We start from the raw sequence: 22796 nt of genomic DNA, 5'->3' as shown, positions 1-22796 counted from the left end.
CAGCATAAGATAACAAAAGAAGGACCACAATCCCTACTCCATGTTTCAACAAAAGCCAGCGGCCTTCCAATTAGTACATGCTCATACAGGCCAATATATGGCTAAACAGCTACTGGTATGATACATACATATATTATTCACTAAAAGGCCACAAACAGAAAAACCTTGTAACCATGGAAACATACATAAGCTTATGATATAAACCATTTTGCCTTATGTTATATATTACTAAGCCTGTAAATACATTAGACACTGCAATGTACACCGAATTGTCATCAAAGCATGCTTCACGTTGTACAATAAAGAAATGTAGCTAGACTGAGAGCAAAACACAACACAGTCATTAATCCTACTCAAGACTAAACCATGGTCACTCATTACCAAGACCAATCGGCAAGCAACTCAAATTGAAGAGATTAGCCCATATTTTCTGATGCCCCTATCTCAGAACACTATTCCACACCATGACCTCATTGAGACCAACCAAGAGAGTATGTAAATTATAAATCCAGAAGGCTTCACGGTTTGCCAGCAATTCTGGGAGTGACCCTCCCTCTATCATTGCTGTTGATTTTTTCAATAACAATAACTAGCCTCTACAAAATGATTAACCAGTGGGGCCATAACGGTCCCTGTACATATCCATGACCAGTGTTCTGCAATTCGGATTTGGGCTAGTCACTGGGTCTTGCCTACATAATGAATTGACATGGATATGTGATAATATAAATTACATTGCATGATTTGCAGTTGCCATGCTTCTTAATTTCCAGGTTTTTAAATTGCATACAAACTCAATCCCATTTTCAGTAAATTTGGAAACAGTCCACCCTCCCCCCACTTGCAGGGATGATGACTTTGCACTGATGTTAACCCCAAATATGTTCTCATGTTGCCTGGGGGCTATCATCTTTACATAAAGCATTAACCAAGGACTGACGCAAATTGATCCCTCTCTTGAAGGCAACCATAGGTTTTTATCAAATCCAGTTCAATACTTTGCAGAATATGCCAGTTTTTATTTGTTTATTGATTAAATGCCCACTCCTATTACCCAGTGAGCAGAAAGTGGTCACATATAGCATTCTTCCTACCTCAGGTCTAGATGTATGAACCAATATATGTTCGTGAGTATAAAATCGGGGCCTTTTCATAGAGCGTTTTTGTAGTTTCCTTTAGTATAACCCCTTTTAGACAGTCTCTCTGTCATAATCAATGCTTGTTTGTAAGCAAGAGAGGTACAATTCCATCAAGCCCTTGGAAACTGGCTGAATGGAATATTTGTATGGAGGGTCATAGGAGGTTCACTTTTACCATGCAGAATAGTGTTGCAGTCAGTAGATTTTCAAAATAACGTGAAATCAATTTGTCCGTCTTTAGCTCTCAATAATAGATCTAAAAAAGCAAATTTCTTTTTGACTGGAAGTACCTGTAAACTTCAGATGTTCGATCAAGGTATTAATCCAGGTGTTGGGAAGCAGGGACGATCGTCCCAGGCCCCAAGTGGTTCCGAATGCGTCCCAAGAGTGTGCTGTAGATGCTCAAGGTGGTTATAGGGGGGAGGTGGGTGCCAACAGAAGTTGTATTTTGGGTAGGTTAAATTGTGACTGGGATGTCACTTTGGGGTGGGGTCAAATGTCATCAGAGGTCAAGGGTCGTGAGGCGAGGAGTAGGCCACTTTTTTTTGGGTGTCTGTGCCTCTTTCTTGTCCCAGTCCGACCCTGGGTGTGCGCAAAATCCGACACTGGCACGCACTTTTTCAATTAGCTCTTTAAAGAGATCACTGCATTATTGAATATTAGGCTTCGGATGTGGACAATTTACCCCCAGGCCAACAAGGTTGTTGAACGGATCAATGGACGCCTCAAAAGTAAATTTTCCAAGCTGTGCACCACATTGAAGAAACATTTGGTGCACTGCTTACTCCTTGCTCTGTTTAGCATGTGGACCCAACCCTGTAAAGACCATCATTTATCGCCCCATGAGGTGGTAATGATGCAGCAAATGCACACACCCATTTCTCCAATCAGGAGAGCACCTGATGTTCACAGGGCTGCGTCCATTTTGGGGGATGAATTTGGAAGCTACTTGCATGCGTTAAACAAGGCCATAGAATATATTTCTCAACAGATCGCACATCCAAGAAATGAAGTAACGACCAGCACTGCATGAAATTCACAGTTCACACCAACCCCTCCCCAGCTTTTTCAGGGAGATTTTATTTTAGTGAAAAATGTTGTTTGTCAGCGGAATGAGCTTAGGCACAACGGCCCCTTTGAGGCTGTTTATGCTACCCCCTTGCAGTAAAAGTTCATGAATTGCGATATTGGGTGCGCCTATCTGATGTTCGCAAGCACCCCAGATCATGCGCTGTTCCCAAGCTCAGTGAAATATTCCAATTGCTGGACAGCGCCTACTGAGTATTCTCCTGATATTCCCCCCAAGAAAGGATAGGAGACTCTCCAGTTCTGTATTTTTTGGGTGTTATGATTTTCCTTTTTAACAAAACAAAAAAAACGACTCAAACACAACTACCTCACTGATGCATTAAAAGCTGCTACAGCTTGTTTGTACAAACAAAACTCCCCCCTCTCTCTCGCTCTCCCTTTTCCTCCTTTTCCCCCAAAGGAAATGCAAGGGTCCAACAACTCCATTTATACAAAGAAAAATACTCACTGGTATGAAAATTCTCTCTTAACATTGTATTCTTCTACGTATGCTTGTGTTATGCACTATGTAGCTATTATTTTTGCTATTTCTATATTATGATTAGGAATATATTTGGGATGTGATTTTATATGGTGTGGGCATATAAAAAGTGGGGGTTTAACAAATGCAAATAGCGCAAATACCACCACAAATGTAAACATAACAAATTCCACTGTAGTTAATGGTTCCTTTGGGTTATTTACACCCCCACTGCTGCAAATGTACCTGTATTAACTAAAACAAGTGAAATGAATTACACTGAGACCGCAGTCCATAACATGCTGCCTAATGTATCTATTACTGAAACACAGGTTATCGACCAGCATATAGGAAAACTCATAGATACACTGATGTGGTCCTTAATTTTTCCTGTGCTCTATGACAAGCTTGTAAATAATAGTTTTTTGCCTAGCGTCTCACATTTTCATATCTCAAAACGTGTGAAAAGAAAAAAATAGAAGTGTCAACTATGACCAATATCGAGGGCTTGGATTAGATACAATAGAAGATGTGCACCATCCAGAGGTAACAGGTGGTAAGCAGACATGAGTTCAGCGGGGAAAACTAAAGTTAATGGAAGTTGTCATGTGTGTGTTATGCTCACCTGGTATCCACGGTGGCGCCACACGATACTGGATGGAGGTCTAAGCGCTATCCCGGACCCCTCTCTGCTTGGTTATGTGCCAGACGTTGGGTAGCGCCTATACTAACAGGAGAATGGAGGGTTAAGATACTGGTTCTGTGATGGGTGATCTCCCACCTCCCTCCGGTCCAAATCCCCTCCCTTGGAGTTATTGCTGTCCTTAGGTTTTTGTGCGTTGAACTCTCCGTCCTGCGTCTCTGTGCAGGGGCGTGTGGTTTGTGCGGGTGTTCTGTGGACCTAGTTGCTTCACTGGTCCGTGTGCCCTTATGTCGGCTCCAGACCGGCTGTGACTCCGACTCTGCTTGCTGTCTTCCAGGTGAGTAATAATGTAGTTTCAGTCTTTATTCTGCCTCTTTCTTTCCCTCTGTTTTCTCTGTGTTCTCGGCGTCTTACTCCACTACGCTGTTCCCTAACAATGTTTCTTTTTGTTTTCACAGGGATGGTTGCGATCTCGGAGTTGCAGCGTCAATGGCAAAGACCACAGTGAGTTATTGATGCGCGGAGCGCTGCGCTGTTTATTGGTGTTAATTGCTAACCTGTGGTCTCTTCTCTTCTTTGTACAGGTTGCGGTGATGTTCCGGAGTGATGAGCGATCGAAGCACTGCTTGCCCAGGTAAGTGCTTTGTTAATGCTGACCTTGTTCCTTCTCCCTTGCAGGTTGCGGCAAAACCCGGAGATGGGCGAAGTAAGAGGAGGGCAGGGTGCTGCCAGGACTTGCTGCTTGCCCAGGTAAGAATTGTTATTACTGCTGTCCTTGTTTCTTTACCTTTGCAGGTTGCAGCGAACTCCGGAGATGGGCAAGGTAAGCGAAGCACAGGATGGATTCAAGACCGGTTACTTCACAGGTAAGTGTTCTTGCTTGCTAATGCTGTTCTTGTTCTTCCAGGTTATTAATGGAATCCGGATCTAGGGCTTCAGGATCGGGCCGCCGGAGAAGCAGATGAGCAGGAGCTGGACACAGTGAGCGTTACGCTGCAGGAGTGCAGAAGAACGCAAAGCGTGTTCTGCTGTTTGGGTGTGGTTTAAATAGCCCAGGTAAAGTAGTTCCAGGCCAAGTAGTTCCAGGCCCAGCCACACCCAAAACACTAGACCGCATGGCTTGGTTATAAAGAACTGAGCTGTGTAATAGGCCTCCATGTTGGATTAAGGTCCACAACTGGTATTGCTTTATTCCTGGTACTGAGCCTGGCACCAAAGGTGCCAGGACAGACTCCATGTATGTTTCTGATGGAGTTTTAACGCTCTTAGGGCCATTGTGAAGGGTTTTAGCCCCTCTGCTGCCAGGGGGCTGTTATACCTGAGGGGGTCAGGAGCATGGATCGTGACAGTATGTTCCTTGATTCCACATGCGTCGGGAGCTCCCCAAGGTATTAAGGCCGCAGGAAATCTCTGTGGTAGATGCACAATGTTTACTACATCTGACATTGTGTAGGCTGCGAATCACGTTCCAGGCACAAAGAGTGTGGTTAAAAGTTGCAGAGCCTGATCAACTGCAATGTGCCCAACACCCAAAAGTGTGAAGTACTTGCAAATACTTTATCTACAGTTGGAAGGTGTCATGTTTGCGGCAAACAGATGGCAGGAAAGCACAATGAGCTGTATGGCACGAGGATTGGTAGGATTCGGAGCAGAATTGATATTCAAAGTGAACAGTGTATGTAACGGATACTGGAACGAGCAAGTGGCAAAATTCACCTGGATCGAGGCAATGGAGAAACCAGTAAAAGTGCAAAAGCAGGAAGAATATGAACCATGCTTTTATAACTAAGGAAGTGTCTCTGTGGGGTTCAATAGTAGGTGCAACAAGACTTTATATATCCCTGGCCTCAGGAAAGGGACAGAAGCTGTGATGGACAATTACTGGGTGTGCGGGCAGCAGGCCTTCTTACACCTCCCACCATCATGGAGGGGCAACTGCTTATGGCATCGCTACACTAAGCACTTCTGGTGGTGCCTGAAGAACATCTGATAGTGGGACGAGGTGGCTTATCAATCCCAACATCTACACAAGTGCCCAACACACCCACTGTAATGCCACGGCAGGAACTGATATTCCGTATTCTCCCAGGAAAGGTGAAACAAGAAGAATTGCAGAGAAGAAGATTGAACTACACGTCGCAATATTCTCCAGAGTGGCTTAAAGAGATACCAGATGAATATCGACCCTACAGTAAAGACAAGCCATGTTTTGCTTCCCTGCTGTTACCAGGGGAACAGACAGCTGCAAATGCTAAGAGGCTGCAAATTCTGAGGCGGGAAGTGATTCAGATGGCCAATGATGCTGAACAGGGCCTCAATGCAATCAAAATGGAAATGCGTGCAATCAGGCTGATGACGCTGCAGAACAGATACATGCTAGACCTCCTCATATCCATGGAGGGAAGGGTCTGCAAAAAGATTGGGGATTCAGGTTGCACTTATGCACCCGCTAATGACGCTGAAATCTGTTCTTTCACCAACATAATAGGGCCTTGCACATCCTTGGCACCCACATGCAAACAGAAGTTGGCATCCAAGGGACAGAGTGGTTTGGTGCAATTTTTTCTTGGGCACCATCTTGGATAGGGGCTATCGTGAAGATGTTGGTCCCCGAAATCGTATTCGTATTGGTGATATTCTGCACGTGCCAGCTGGGACTTCCGTGTTGTGCCAAGGTAGGGCCTAGCAGCACAATGATGATGGTCTCAATTGGGGTACAAGTGGCACCTTGTGTCACAAAAGACAGTGTAGTGCAAACTGATGACCAAAACAAGTCCTGTATGGTTGTCATGGAACAACGTCTTCATCCCCCAGGCACCACCCAATCCAGAGCACTGCGCCGAACACAGTGTAGATTTGACATGTACTACTGAGCAATATGCACAAGCAGGGGAAGTTTGCGACACGTGTTCATGGCATGGGTACCAAAGCAAGGGTCACCCCCATATTTAGAAGCTGAAAGATTAGAAAGGGAAAAAAGGGGTGAGGAGGACAACAGACTTGCATTGAAGTTGCTAATGTAGTATTAATGAAAGGGGGCATGTTGGGAAGGAGGGATGCTTGCCCCAGGCCCCCCAGCAGCTTCAGATGAGGCAGAGGCCTGGGTCTGTGCAGTAGGAGCTTGGGGAGGGGTGTGTCGCTAGGGACCATTATGTAGGGAGGGTAGTGTACTATTTAACTCTGGTATACATGGGGAACTAAACCCCATCTTGGATAACCGCAACCAAATTAAAATCAAGGCCTAGCATTGCACTGCAGGTCGGACCATATGCCCCAAGGCACACATGAGGAAGTAGGTGATAGCATGCGAGAAAAGGTTGTAGCAAGGGCACCGTGAGAAAGGCCAGAGATGCGGAGATTCAAAGACCTTCCATTGTCTCATGTTGCCAGTGTTTGTATCCCAGTACATTACCTTGCAAGGCTATGAGGGGGTTGAGAGCACTCTGTAATAAGCTATCCCACAAGAAGGAGGGTACGAGCCTCTGACTTTCCCAGTTTCAACTCTAAGTAATAGCATTTAAATGCCCCCATACCAAGACCCCTAGTGTTCCAAAGTACCAGCCAGACCCAGACCGCCGACCATAAAACTGTTAGACGCACAATCAATCCAAAAAGATCAGAAAGCAGGGACCGGTTGCCTTCACCACAGGGCACGTGATTTGCGCTGCCAGGTGCCGGGTGGGATTAAACAACATAGCTAAAACGAGGGTGGAAAGCTTTGGGAGGGTGCCAACATGTTGGGAACTGAGTTGTAGTTAGTTAGAAGTGATGGCATCACAGTCTTTTCTTAGCCCATGCCTGCAGTGCCAGGTGCACGTTAGGTCAGAGACAGAGCATGCATTGTTTTTCTTAGCCTAACTGCTGACATGTAAGGAGGAGCCCACATGGAAGAAGATGGACAGACGGCGCTGGGACCAATGGTCTGGCATCCCATATGGGGCAGCTAGCCTATACATAGGGTTGCACCAACCAGCCATTCGGATTAGCACACTATGTAAATTACCTCACTGATGACACTATGTGTCTTTATAAAATGTTGCTCGTACTACTTTTGGCAGAAGGTTTGCTGGCAGCAGAACTCTTTGCTGGCGCATTTCTAGTTTTGTAGAAATAAAAACTTTGTTCTCCTTGCAAGAGATGTGCTGGGCTTTTTTCCCTAGTTGGTTATATTATTTCTGGTGTGAGCATTGAGGGGCTTCTCTACAACTGCCTCATATCACCCTCCTTGGCCCCATTCCTCCAAATCCTACTCCTTCCCCTCTCTCTGCCCTGAAAATCCCTCTTTTCCCCACTTGTACCCTCCATCGGGCCACCCTTGAGATTGTGGTTGAAACCCACCATTTCATACGTATCCTCCTGCCCATGCAGGGGCTGTTCTCATGTCTACCTGTACCTTCCTGTTCTCGGTCTGTGCATCTGACAGTGCTGCCACTACCGCTCCTTCCACTGATATCTTTTGCTTCCTCTGTCTGAAGTCATTGGGCCGTTTCCTTCGCTTTTTCTTTCAACTGTTTACAGTGATGTATAATTATAGACTGTATTTTCGCCCACCCCTTCACCTCTATCCCCACAATCGTGTCTAGTGCTTTGCGTAAATCTTTGGGAAGCCCCTTCTTGACCACAAAATAGAAGGACAGGGTAAATCGATCCCAGGACTCGCCTGTTTCTGCCCTCCACATGTCTTGGGTCAAAGATATACTGAGCGGGGTCATCGTCTCCCATTGTGAGCTGCATAATGGACTGGAGATCAAGGGTATCGGGGTAGGTATGGCGTAAAGCTGTCCACACGTGTGCCCTGATGACATTCAAATGGGCCCGTCATCAATATCATCTCCCAATCGCGCACCACGACACCCTGATTTCACCCATATGTCGTCAGCCTGGTCTCCCAAATTGGCAACAAATAAACTTTTCAAATCACCAATGTAACACCTGAAGTTTGTTTTTCAAACGCATAAATCCACTTCCCCGGCCCCGTAGTCAGACAGCAGTGTTTTTATTAAATTATTTGTATCCATATGCGGCCACAGAATATACTGGGTCCTTTCTGGTCCTTTATGCAATAGGGGAACTGGGTCCCTGTCACCTTTTTCATCCTTCTCTACCTGTTCACCCTTTGCCACTGCAACACACCTAGACCTATTCCTCAGCCTGGTTACCCATAAACTCTCCACTTGGGTTGACCTGGCGGGCTGGGCCTCCTCATCTTCCACTTCGTCTACCATGTCCACACTCTTCTCCTGCATCCCCTCCCCCTTCATCCTCAGACCGCACTGTCCCATAATCCAAACGTCCCGCTCACTGCCTTCCTTTGCCACTATCCGTCTCTATGTGTACGTCACTAATGGTGGTGCAGTCAATCCTAAACAATGGATCTCCCACTCTCCATTCATGGAGCCCCCCTGGTACCTTCAGATCATTCTTCCTGTCCATCCTCAACCTTGCCAACTCCTTGTGGTACTCCAAGTTTTTTCTTTAAACAGTGTTAGGGGCGAATGCATATACTCTAGCAGGCTAGTGGGTGCAATTTTGAGCACCCTCCCCTTTATGCCATCAACTTGTTTTAACCAAAAAATGCTCCTTTTATTTGAGGTCTGAACCAGCGGCACCTCTATCGCCCTGTTGCCCCACCCCTGCATTACCCACCCTGTTCAATCTTAATACCGTTACCCGTTCTCCCATCCCCCGCCCCATCACTTGTTCTTTCCATACTCAACGTTCACACCACTCCACACACTCCCACAATGTCTTACACCATTCGCCACCTCTTTCACCTCACACATCTCCATGAAAATTCTACACCAGACTGGACCCACCTTGGTCCACACCGAAACAATATAAAAACACAATAAAAACTACTACGTTTCATTCAACAACCCCCTCCTTATATCAGGCGGGGAGATCCCAGGCCCACTCCATTTCTTCCTTAAAGATACATCGCTGTTTTCTTCCCCAACTTGGAAAGGATCCTGTTACTCCAATCTCCTCTTTACTCCTTATAATAAAAAGTAAAAAACCACCACACGGTCTTTCAACTAACTCTTCCACACCTCATTCGCTGTGTCACCAAATGCTTCCACACTCAACACTCACGCTTATCCCCCTTGCCCCTCCCCACGTTGTTCTCTCCTGCAAAAGGTGCACTTACAGCTATGTTTTCTCCCAAGCTCCTCTGTCACGGGGTCCTCTCAAAGGCCTGAGAAATCCAGGAGCAGCGTCCCGCTCCAAAGAACAGACTGGAATTCTGGCAACACAGCTCCTGTAAACCATTCCAGGTTGTGCACAAGGGGACTAGTCACTGCAGGTGGGCGCAGCCCCTCCAAATGTGCGGCAAGGAGTCCTCAATCTCTGCTGAAAATCTGTGCTCACATCAGGGTCATCGAATTTTGTAGGGTGGACCACGAGCAACCAAATTGTAAAAGACAATCCTCTAAGGAAAAAGGCTTGGTGCAACTCTTACAAGGATAACAAGGTTTTATTTCTCATAATAAACATAATGGGCCTCATTACGACTTTGGAGGTAGCCATGGCGCTTTTGGCGCCATGGCTGCCTCCAAAACCGTGTCCGGGTTCCCTGAATGGGGAAATACCGGGCCATTCCGAGTATGGAGGGCCCGGTATTTCCCCATTCAGGGAACCCAGACCCGGACCTTCCCCATTCCCATTCGAGCCCCCATAGGGCTCAATGGGAATGGGGAGGGAGCTAACAACGGACCCATTACAAGAGGGCCCGTTGTTAGCTCCCTAGTTCCCTCGCGGGACCCGCTATGGACGTCTGGATAAACCAGACATCCACATCGGGTCCCATGGGTCCCGCGAGGGAACCTCGTAATATTGCGGAGTGGGTTTTACCGGCGCCGTTAAACCCATTCTGCAATAGTTATAATGAGGCCCAATATGTCCGTATGGGGCATTCAATCCCAACTGCCATGGAGCGCACTGGTTAGTTCAAAGCAAAACAGTATATTTTAAAGAGCATTGTCACCATGAATGAGGCAAGCAATACACAGTACTAATTCCCCCAGCTCCTTCACCCTCCCCTATGTACATACAACTCACTTCATATGGGATGCCAAGTGATTGGTTAACCTGTCATTGTGTCAATACCCATCCACGTGGTCCTTGGCCCTGTCACTCTAGGTCCTGGAAATATGATTGGATCCCAAATTGTGACCACTTCTCTCCCCACGAACAACTCATGTGATGTGCACCTGGTAGTTAAACATGAGCTCATTGGATACTCTCAATGTCAAATTGCCCCTCTGAAATGCGAGGCTTGTCTTTTGATCCCAGGCATGCAGGCGCCCACACCATGCCTCCCCAGCACTGACCTAGATCTGTTATCCTCATCCTGTGCATCTCATATTACAAATCATAAGACATCCTGCTCTGTGCTCTGCCCTTGGTGGCAGCCCCCTCCCTGGATCTTCACCTAGGCCCTGCCAGGACCACACTAATCAGTCACCTTGTGAGGAATTTAAGAGTTCAAATGGTGGGCTTCTGGTAGGTCAAATAGAGTGATCAGTAGCACAGGGGCACTGGGCCCTAAATCTGAACCAGGCTGTTTTGCAGCCCAGGACCTCTGCACGCGCTTAGCTATTCACATTCCTTTCTTGTTGCATAGGGCTGCATTGTGAGGCAATGGGGTAATTGTATCTTCAGTCTGCCGCCTGAGCTGGGAACAGGAAAAGTTTCTTGGTGCTGAAATGCAAGGGTGCACTATTGCAAATGCTGGACCTGCCCTTTCTAGGCCCCAATCTCGAAAATAGCGATAGTTCAGTGCTTATTGTAGCAGGGTTGAGATGGCTCTCCTACACTCCATTACAATGAGCAATAATATTCTCTTGCCCCTATAGGGCTCCCTCTCCACCCAACAGTCATCCCTTCAAAGTGACGCTATACCCCGAATATATTTTCCTTAACCTGAATCATTTTGGGGACAGGGGACTTGGATATGCATCCCAACATTAGTCTGAAAAAATAACGCAGCCATTCCAACTTAATACTAGCATCTCTAATTTATTACGAGGTAAGTTTAAACTTTCTTACTTTTTTCATAATAAAAACAATCAGAACATCATCTATTCCGGGCAAAAGCAGGGCTAACACGTTTTTCTTAAAAACTGTGTTGATAAGGCACAGTGAGATACAATTATTTGCCAAGGATCGCACGCTTTAGCTAAGTAGTTAACCTGGAATTTGAGGCCAGTCTGCAACGTAAGCACAGAACTGCATATTTTCCCAAAAGTAGTGGGTGGGAGAATGTGTTAATGTTTGGATTTTACAAATAATCTGTATTACGAAAAGCACATTAGAAGTGCAGAAATCCAAATAAAACAGCTTGACAAATATATAAATCCACAACGGAATATATTAAACAAAAACAGTGTAACTGTAATACCCTCACCATCCTGCCCCCTCCCTTGAATGCACATTTCAGAATGCATAGAAATGCAAGCTTAAAAAATGACTGTTGAGACCGCTAGGGGGCGCAGACCAGGATGGTCGCGTGAAGAAGGTCCTCCCCCCGGTGGAGTGTAAACTGGCCTGTGTCGGCCTGGAGCACCGCTACCCGAGGAGGGTTTTGAGTTCACGGGGGACCCCTGCCCATGCAGAATGAGAGGCAACAGGAGGCCCCAGGGAGCCTGAGCTGAGGGGCAGTCTAGAGTAGCGGAGAGCCGTGGCACCCCTCCGCCCATAGCAAAAACCCGAGAGTGGTGGGCAACCTCAAGAAGGGGTCGGAGTGGCAACCATGAGCCACCGGAGCATACTGCGGGACCGACTGCAGTCCCCAGCGCAGCGACTGAAGCCTGGAACCAGTCGCCCGGAGTGCTGTGAGGGAGACACGTACGTAGAGGTTGGCACGCACACAGCCGGGGGTCCCCACAAGCTACAGCAGAGAGCTGTTCCGTGGTGATGCAGATGAGGCGCTGAGGGGACACCAGCCAGGTTGTGTTTGCCCCTAGCTGGTGAGGGAGCGGAAGGCTGGTGGCGCCGGCTGCAGGAGGGGCAAGTGAAAGGTGGTGACACCGGGAACCGAAGCAGACGGGGCAATTTGAGGAGGAGCATCGACTGAAGCCCTGGGGACCCATGGAGTGAGGAGCAACCGCCCAAGAGAGCAAGCGGATCAGTGGAGGAGGAGCTGTGGAGATGAAAGAGCCAGCAGACAACAGGCAAGGAAGCGAGGAAGCCGCCGGTGAAGCTGCCAGCACGCGCCCACATTGCGCCGGGAGGTGAGAGGCCCTCGGGCAATACGGCACGACGAAGGGAGATCCAAGGGGGGGGATTGCAAGAGGGGACCCCAAGGATTGCCGCAACCTGGGCCCAGAGGGTGAAATTCGGGCCCAGAAGCATGTTTGGGGCAATACACTGTACGGGACTAGGCAGCGGAAGCCTAGAGGGACTCTTGTGGTAGTTCGAAAAGGCACTGGAGGAGGGAAGGGTGCAAAGAGGACTTTGGAACTGCACCAACCCTGTCCGTGGAGGTGAAGCCCAGCTGAGGTGGCATAAAGTGGAGGCGACAAGGGGGAGATGAGTCTGGACCCCATGTTGGGACACGCTGTGGGGCCCACAACTGGCACAAACCAATGGAAGGAGGGAGGAGCCCCCTGGCAGGGAGGCAGAGGGTATTTCTATGTGGCTGGAGCCAGAGAGGGAGCTTATAAGGTGCAGTGGCACATGGCCCTCCATGGGGGTAAAGAGGTACGGCTGGAGAGAGCCGATAGAGGCAGAGGCGGTGGTGGTAAAGGCCCAAGGTCCATAGTGGTTCACTTCCTCAGGTATAGGGAGAAGATGGAAGTTCTTGAAAAAGCAAAGCACCTGAGGAGCTTCCAATATGAAGGTGGCACAGTCAAGGTGTTCCAGGATCTCTCGGGACTAACATTGGCATGCCGTTGAGACTGCCGCCCTCTCACGCAGTGGCTGACTGATAAGGGCATCCGATACCGTTGGTCCTTTCCCTTTGCTCTCTCATTCGAACGCGGAGAAGTGGATTATCGTGTGACCAATGGTCTGGAGGTGCAGCAGGTTTTTCAGGTCCTCAAGGGCGCAGATATGACTGGGGGACAAGAGGGGGTGGAAGCGACACCCCTAGAACCAAGAGGGCCCTCGGGCGCGCAGAGTTCAAAAAAGAAGATGCAAGGCGGCAGGAAATTCAAGAAGTTGAACACCCCTCCACAGAGGGGATCAGAGACAAGAGAATACAAGGCGTAGACCAGCTGAAGAAAGGGTGAAGCATAGTGCATAAGACTACCACCGGGGGGAGATGTGGAGATATTGTGGACAATGGGAGAGTCGTCCTTAGTGGCACACCTTAGGGAGGGCTTTTCATGCGCGACAATGTACTGGGGGGTAGGCGGTGTGCTGGGGGGAGACATAGGAATTTCTTAGAGGGAAGGCAGTTCTAAAGTAACTATAAGGAGTTCTATATTAAGGGAAACAAAGTGGTCCTGAGGGAAGGTTGTAGGTCCAAATGGTACGCCATGAGAAAGGGGGCCGGGTGGAGGTTCTCAAGATGGGATCTTTGAATGTTAAAGGCCTGAACTCCCCAATAAAAAGTTCTTTGCTAGGGAGAGCGATGCGGACAAATGACCTACATGTGATCCTGGTGCATGAGACTCGGTTGGTAAGCAGGGAAGAAAGACGCATCACGGGAGCGCACATTGGGCAGGCTTTCTGGGCCTCTGGGCCTCTTAAAAAGGGCGGGTGGGGGTCATACTGAATTGAAGAATGAGAATGGTGGATCCAGTGGTCTGGCTTCGAGCGGATGGAGGGTTCTGGTGGTCTCAGGGGTCATATACACGGATGGCTATTGTATCCATATATTGCCCAAACTCAGGTCAGATAGAGTTCCTTAGAGAAGACATGGGGGAGATACTTGACAGGACAGAGGGCTTACTCCTGGTAGGGGGTGATTTTAATATGTGGGCAGACAGAGAAATGGACCATAGCGGTGGGCAAAATCTGACGGGGCTAGGGACCTGGAGGGTGGATTCACAGATTACATGTGGATCTCAAGTTGGCAAGGGAAATGCATCAGGAGCTGAAAGATGTAGAGATGGGCAAGGTGCTTGGCAGTTTACAGTACCTGAAACAAAAATACTATGAGAAGGGGGACAAGGCTGACGCGCTATTGGCAGCGAGACTCAGGGGCCAGAGGGCTGAGAGATGGGTGCAAGGGATTCGAGATGAGGGAGGGCATCTATGCTCCAGAGCGAGGGAGGTGACACACGAATTCGCCACATTCTACGAGCATCTATATGGGAGAAGAGGGGGGGGGGACAAGGAAAGTTTGGACGCATATTTGGCACAAGTATCTCTGCTGAGGCTCAAGAGTGGGGAGAACATCGAACTGAACAAGCCGATCACCCAGGAGGAAGTGCTGAAGGGTAGACGTTAATTACAGTTATACCATACAGGCCCATATCCCTACTTAATGTGGATGCAAAAATCTTCACTAGAGTGCGCGCCACACAAATGGAGGGCCTTATGCCGAAATTAATCCATTCAGATCAGGTGGGATTTATCCAAGGCCGGCAAGGGGCAGACATCATGAGCAAAACATTACATTTTATGGGAGCTGCCGCTGGTGTGGAATGGAACCCAGTCCTGATGGCCCTAGACACAGAAAAGGCTTTTGATCGAGTGGACTGGGTTACTGATGGGGTACTCGAGAAATGTGGGTATGGTGAGGGGATCCAGAAGGGTATTCATGCATTCTATGCAGCCCCTAAGGCCAGGGTCACAGTCAATGGGAGAATGTTGCAGCCCTTTCCGTTACAAAGAGAGATGAGGCAGGGATGTCCACTCTCGCCTCTCCTGTTTTCTCGAACGATGGAAATACTGGTGGAGAATTTAAGGAGGTCCCCACAGGTCGAAGGTATAAAGGTTGGTAACAGGGAATGTAAACTGGGGCTTTACACAGATGATGTCCTGCTACATCTGGTGAACCCGGTCAGATCTATCCCTGCGGCCAAGTGGGCAATGGAAGAGTATAGGAGGTTTTCGGGGTTCAAGGTGAATAAAGGAAAGTCAGTGGTGTTTCCCTTTGCTTTAGATGGTTTCGGGAATGTAGAGGAGTTGATGCCGCTGGGACTGCAGATTCAATTGGAAGGGGTGAAATACCTGGGGTCAATATTGTTAAACCTGGAGAGGACCTGGGCTTCGCTAACTACCCCTACCTATTCGATAAATTGTTCTCAGAAATGGAATCCTGGGGAAAAGGGGCAGCTGTCGTGGATGAGGAGGCTCAATGCAATAAAGATGAACCTCCTTCCAAGGGTATTATATCTGTTTCAAATGTGGCCGATTCGTGCACCAGAAGCGTTCCTGAAAGAGGCTAAGTTACGCATTTGTGAGGTTCCTATGGAAGGGGCAGAAATCCAGGGTGGGTTATGGGACACTAATACTACTGAAAAACAGGGGAGGAGTGGGGTTTCCAGACCTGAAAATGTACTACAGGGCGGCGCAACTTAAGGCGTTGGTCCCGCATTTGCGGGAGGACCCAGGGAAACAGTGGGTATTCCTGGAAAACCAACATTTGCTTCCAGCAACAGTGGGAAAATGGCTCTGGGTCCCAAGGAGCAGGCTCCTGAGGCAAATTAGGGAACACCCAATCCTGGGAGTACATTGGGAAGTTCTGGGGATGGGAGGAAAGGGGGAGGGGATTACCACGTGGCCCTCCCCAATGAGCCATATTTGGGCACCATCGGTTAGGGATGCAATACCTGAGGTTGGATGGTATCAGTCTTGGTTTGAAGGGGGGTTGGCCAGGGTGGGCCAGCTGGTGAAAGGAGGGGAGTTCATAGGCAGATAGGACCTCGAGGAGGCGCTGGGTATAAGGAATCTATCGGTGTTGCTGTGCCTTAGGCTAAAAGGAATATTCATGGCAGATAAGTGGAAAGGGCTTATTCATTGGCAACTCACGCCTGTCAAGAAGGTCTTGGATGGACATGCAGACATGAAGGGCCTCATTTCATGGTTCTACGGGGCACTGCTAAAACCCAGAGATGGTGTTACCCAAGGTCTCTGGGAAAGAGATCTGGGGTTGGCATTGGGAGGAAAACCTTGGCAGCTGATGTGTAGGAGGGCCTTCACAGCATCCATATTGTGCCAGTATAAGCTGCATGCTATAAAACGGTTACATCACTGGCAATACGATCCATTGCGCCTGTCCAAGATGTTCCCCATGGTGAACCCCCACTGTTGGCACGAATGTGGTTCTAGGGCTGATTATTGGCACATGTGGTGGGGCTGCCCCATGGTGCAAGTATTCTGGTCTGAGGTCCTGGGATGGATCAGGGATGCAGGCGGGGGAGTGTATAGGCTGTATCCTATGATGGTGTTGTTTGGGATCGAGAAGCGGGATGACCAGTGGTGCATCGTCTCGCCTTTGGTGCACTTTCTCCTCCTGGCAGCATGCACGTGTCGGGCCAGATACTGGAAGAGGGGGAACCTCCCCATAGTGAAAGAGTGGTTTAACACAGCAAAAGATAAAAACTTAATAGAAAAGATCACTGCAGCGATCCATGGGGGGAACTCATCAGTGGAAACGGAATGGCTACAGTTTTGCAACACGTTTGGGTGAGGAGTGGAAGGGGGGGATGGCTCAGGAAGAGGGAACTGGCCCGGCCCGGTTGGATGCTCAGTGTGGAAGACGCACCATGGAAACTCTATGTGACGAGTATCAAAAGTTCAGAGTCCACTCGGATTTTGAACAAAATATACAGGCACAGTTAAGATTTCAGGCTGTCGAAGGAGGAGTTTCATTGAATTATGGGGGCGGGGGATTGGGGAGTTAACGGGGTACCAAATCAAGTTGATTAATGTGCTTTTAGAGGGCTGATCCCTCATGTTGTACTGTTTAACCAATTCATTACTTTGTTTAAACTCAATAAAAGACAATTTACAACAAACAAAAAATGACTGTTGCAGTTTTTTAAATGTACTCAACATGTAATGCCTCCATAACAAAGGATACTGTATTTATGTATTTATTTTTGCATTTATAGCAGCGCACAAAACCCTCAGGCATCTAGGCGCTAGTTACAGTAAGTGCGAAGAGACATACGGGTGGATCACGCCTCATGGTACGGGGCTACTTCAGGTATACAGGTAAGCATAAAAGACAAGACTGGTACAGGTGCACAATCTGGCAAAGCATATATCCATCCAACTACGTTGCTTAAGAGGTGGCATAATAGAGTGTGAGCAGGCATAGTATAGAATGATGTAAAAACATGTTTGTTGCAAGCTAAGAGTTACATAAAAGGGATTGCGAGCATAGTGTAACAGGGCAGGCACATATAGGTAGGGAGCAGTAAAATAAAGTGTCATATGCCAGCATAGCTGCAACAGAGTGGCTAGGCGCTACCACAGTAGAACGAACCACCAGGGGTAATAGACAGAAATCATGAGGGCAGTTAACGATAGACATTAGGTTTAACAGTAGCAAATATGGCAGATGCAAGGAGAAAAAACAAATACATCGTACACCAGCAGCAAGGCTGCACCAACAGGCTGGCGCTGCATCAGCAGTGCGTGCCACTGTGATAGGTTTGCCTGCTTATTTGTTACCCCAGGCATCCTGAGTATTTAAATGCAGTATGAAGGACACATTCTGTACAAATACAAAACCTCGTTTATGCGAGTCGAAATAACACCACATAAAACAAATGAGACAGTTTAAATGTGTTGCCTTGAAATGGGGCACAGATTTGGATATTTGGCTGGAGCTTTTTTTTGGCCTATCCGATGCAAATAGCTAATGCCCCCTTAGTTCTTATTCTCAGAAAGTTAGTAACAAAGAGGTGTTAATTGTTTAACTGTGCCATTGGGAGCCCTGTGGAGTTTGCTGCCTGGGCGACTTCCAGGACTCTTGCAGGCAACCTCTGCTCACTGCAAAGGACCGCTCAATGTCCTCTTCTTACTGACAGATTTGATCTATCAGCTGTGATTATTGGATACCGAGGCTTGAGCCTCATCACTCCATCCTCACGGGTTGAGTGTGTAGTAGTGGGTTGGATTTCTTCATGGATTTCAGTGTCTTCGCCGTAGGTAGCGGTTAAAAGTGTTTCCCGTGGTGGCAGTGAGTCTCCTGATCAGAGAGTTTGTGTTCTCATCCAGTCCTTGGCAGAAGTACTTGCTTAGTTTCATTAGATGTTCATCCAACATCTCAATGTCCAGTTCTCTGTGAAAGTCAGCTGTCATTGTGAAAAGTGGAGCTCCAGCCGCTATCTGCAGGGCCTTGTTCAGGACTTTCTGAAGACTCATTCGGTGTTGCTCCTGGCAGGTCATCCGTGCTTGGGAGGGGATCTGTGTGATCCGACCGTGGCTTCTTTTACAGCGACAGAAAGGTTTGCATGGGAAATGCACAAACACAAAATGTTTGCACATTTCCCATATTAAAAACACTACAAAATCCCCACCCCAACCCACAACACACCCCCACCCACACCACCAACACATCCCCACCAACACATCCCCACGCACACCCACTTACCTTGCGCCAGTTCCCTTTCACTTTTGTGAACGGGAACCTGCGCCGCAGGGTTCTTTTCTTTTTATTTTTTTTATTTTTGTAGGCAGCTGCAGGGGTTTCCCCCTGTAGCCCTCCCGCTCACTATACTCTCTAGTACACCCCTGCAGCCCCCAGTTTTTTCGGGTGTGCTGCGGGGGTGTCCCCCGCAACACTCACTCACCATACTGTATAGTTTTATTTTTTTAAATGCATGCCACCAAAGGTTCGAACTTTTGGTGTTCGAACATTTGGTGTCATGCATTTACGACCTTTTTGTGTAGGTCAAACTTTTTTTTCCAGTAATTTCTACCGATACCTTGGGAGGCATACATCCGGGTAGGTCTGATGATCGCCTTGTAGACATTGATCTTGGTCCAGAGGGGCATGAACGTGGTCTTCAGGAGTGGTTACAGCACCACCAGCTTTTCTGATGCCTTCTGCCGAGTCTTCTCGATATGGCTTTGCCAGTTGTTTGCTGTCCAGAGTCACACCCAGGTAGCGGCTGCTCCTATCCCACTTGATGGTCTCCCTATTGAGGCTGAAGTGCGGGTGCTCCTTGATCTTTTTTCTGGTGAACAGTGTGGCAGTTGTCTTGCTGGTGTTGAGTTCTATACCCCAATCACTGCACCACATTGAGATGGCGTCCAATGGAGCTTGCAGGTTCTTCGCCACTTCCTATTTGCTGAACGACTGGGAGATGACTGCAACATCGTCCGCATACAGTGCCAGATTGGTCTTGTGGAGATCCGTCGGGATGTATTGGTGAAAATGTTGAACAGGAAGGGTCTGAGGTTCGATCCCTACAGCACACCTGCTCAGATCGGATGTGATGAGGAAATCTCCAGCCGCATTGCGACATGAATGGTGAGGTCACCCTGGTAGACTGCAATTGCCTTCACCAGGGAGCTCAGAAACCCCAGGTCGATCAACTTGTGCAGCGGTCCTTTGTACCAGACTCGGTCGAATGCTTTGGCGCCATCCAAGAAGACGATTCCCATGGATTATTGATGTTGAATCTGTGGCTGATGGTGTCCACAACTCTCAGCAGCTGATGGGTCATTGCCTGCTCCTTCCGAAATCCAAACTGCTACTTTGCTAGTAGACTTCTTTCAGATGCAAAGTCGCTAAGGCGGGCGAGGAGGACCTTCTCCAGGAACTTTGATAATGCTGTGTGCAGGCTGATGGGGCAGTAATACGCAGGATCTCCTAGTGGTTTGCCAGCCTTTTGGAATACAATGACCAGTGCTTCCTTCCAGGATCTCGGGAAGTGCTGAAGTCTCATGCATGCATTGAAGATCTCTGAGGTGTTCCATTTAATCCAGACGCAAGGTTCTTGATTGCTAGGTTGGTTATTCTGTCGCTCCCTGTGCCTTGACATTTGACAGCTTCTTTGCAAGTCCTGCTACCTCAGAGCTTGTGCACACCTCAGTATATTCTGCTCCCAACACGGTTTGGTATTCTTCAGGATGCTTGTCAACTTCTTCCTCCACTCCGTCCGAGAGCCTGATTGCCTTGTTCGGGGTGAACAAAGCCTTCAGTGTGTTGGCGAAGACCACTGCCTTGCAAAAGTAAGGGAGCCGACGCATTTTATTGCAGACCTGAAAAACCCAGAGCTTTCATACTTTTCCCTGGAGAGGAGCATGAAAACTGGGAGGCTCTGGGGCAAACTCGGAGGTTAGGCAGCTCTGCTTGAACGTGGGAGGTGCAGCACAAGAGGCAGGACGAGGGAAGAAAAAGAGGTAGGCGCCAAGCACAGAGCAGATGCTCGGCTTGTGGGGCTCCAGAAAGCAATAACCTAGAACAATCCAGTTCCCATTATGGACATTGATATTTATTGTGCAGTACAACATATATTAAACAACCAATGCTCAGGCTGTGTAACTGCAGTCAGTGGTGGAGGGGAGTGATTTGATGAAAGAGTAGGGGAACAGGGGACCACCCGTTCTCCCTGCAGTTTTAAATAAGTGATTTCAGACGTGAAGGAGGGGAGTTAACTGCGTGTAACATTGAATCTGCACTAGAATGGTAACATTACAATTTGCTAAGAAGTTCGATGCCGCCACTCCATGTTTGCCCCTCCCGCATAGCTTACCCCCGCCCGCGCAGTCTCCAAAGATGGCGCCTCTCCCATACATGCCAACCCTCCCGATTTAGGGTGAAGACTCCCATTTTTTTCATTAAAAACAGTACTATTTGTTACTGTCTCCTGCCTAAAATAACAATATCCTCAATGCATTCCTATGGGGAAAATGCATTCTCCCGATTTCGGTGCTGAAATCTCCCTCTCAGGGGCTTCAGAATGTTGGCATGTCTGCTCTCCCAACATTTTAAGGGTTGTCCGCCTCCTACCCCCCTTTAATTTTTAGCCTTGGCTCAGACAGACTGCAGCCACAACAGAAGGCCTGCCAGAATTGTGTTTATCATCGCACATTGCATCACGGGCAGAGAGTGCTGCTGTGGCTGGCCATTGCCAAGGACAGCATTTATCACATGGCGGGGTGGCGAGGTCGAGCACATGATAGCTGGGGGGATGGGGCACAAGTCGCTGGAATGTTGCACCACGTTATGGCAGTCTGCTTTTACAATGTCCGAGGAGAATGCATCAGCGCGTGGGGCTCGTGATAGATCAGTTCCGGCGGATATGCGGGCCGCCTGACGAAGCTGGGCCTCAGCAGTCCTGCTTTCAGTTCCTGGTTCATTCATTGAGTGGCTTCAACGTTAGCAGTAACAGCAGTCGCGGTGGAGAATTTCGCCTCTAATACGCCATGATTTCTATTTAATCCGCGTGGCAATCGCTGCAAGCAGCACATTTCAATTAAACGGCATCACGAGGCAATGATGGGTGGGCGTCTAAGCGGGAGTTGCAATGCCTGAATTCGGGATAATTAGATGGGCAGACAGATAATAACTAGATTGACGCTTGTCTCTGCCACTTTATTCAAACACGTTACAGGACTGGGTTATATAGAACGTTGTAGCATGCTTCGATAGTCACAGCATCCTAAAGTGACGTGCACATTTCATTCAATTTGCCTTTTCCAATTAAAGAAAGTTTACAGGTCAAATACGCATTTGCCAAGAGAACACATTTTACTTCCACATTGCTAGCCAAGTATAAAAGATGTGCACACATATAAAAATTTCTAACAAAACAGGTGCTGCTGTGCCTTAAGTAGCACGGGAAAATGTGCCAGGGCTCATCAGGGTGCTCCTAAGGGGTGGGGAGGTTGGGTGGGGGTGGTCAGGGCACGCCCCCCCTGATGAGCCCCAGCTTAATGTGTTACAGGCAGCCCTTTGTAGAGATCATCACTCTTTGACGGAGAGGGTGCTGATCTCTGCATTTATTATCTAAGGAGATACTGACAGGGGACGGCAGCCCCGTGTGTTCAGCCTTAATGGTGGTGCTGCCCCTCGCCATTCCTTTATCTAAGAGATGCAGCCATCACCCTCAGGTGAGGGCCAGCAGCACCATCATTAAGGCTGAATAGGTGAGGCCACGAGAAGTCGATGACTTTTTTCCTAAAGCCTGCAGCAAACGCAAATGAGCAGAAGCTAAAAAAAAAAAAAGTGCTCGGCTTCCAGAGGCCTCACCTTTTCTTCTATAAAGGTGGCATCGGCCAATGGGCATCTCTTGATTAAAGGGATGCCTGGCAAGTGCCGCGCCACCATTATGGAGAAAAGGCATTTTTTATTTTCAGAAGCCTGAAGCTATCACACATGAGTGAGAGTGGAAGGCTTTAGAAAAAAAGCCTCGTCCTCTAGCGGCCAGGGCTGCCAGGGGACATTCGTGAGGCCCGGGTGGAAACCACCTCAGAACCATATTTCTAAGCCTGCCGGGGCTCAGCCCTGACTAGCCCCAGCCCACTTAAAGCCCTGAGGACCTGTATAGCAAAATATTAAAATGTGACTTTGAAGGTTGCTACTCAGATTCTTGATGGCTCGTAGTTA

Source organism: Ambystoma mexicanum, chromosome 6q (genome assembly GCF_040938575.1).
Source record: "Ambystoma mexicanum isolate Mex_15411 chromosome 6q, UKY_AmexF1_1, whole genome shotgun sequence".
Classification (NCBI taxonomy): domain Eukaryota; kingdom Metazoa; phylum Chordata; class Amphibia; order Caudata; family Ambystomatidae; genus Ambystoma; species Ambystoma mexicanum.
This window is presented reverse-complemented; position numbering follows the sequence as displayed.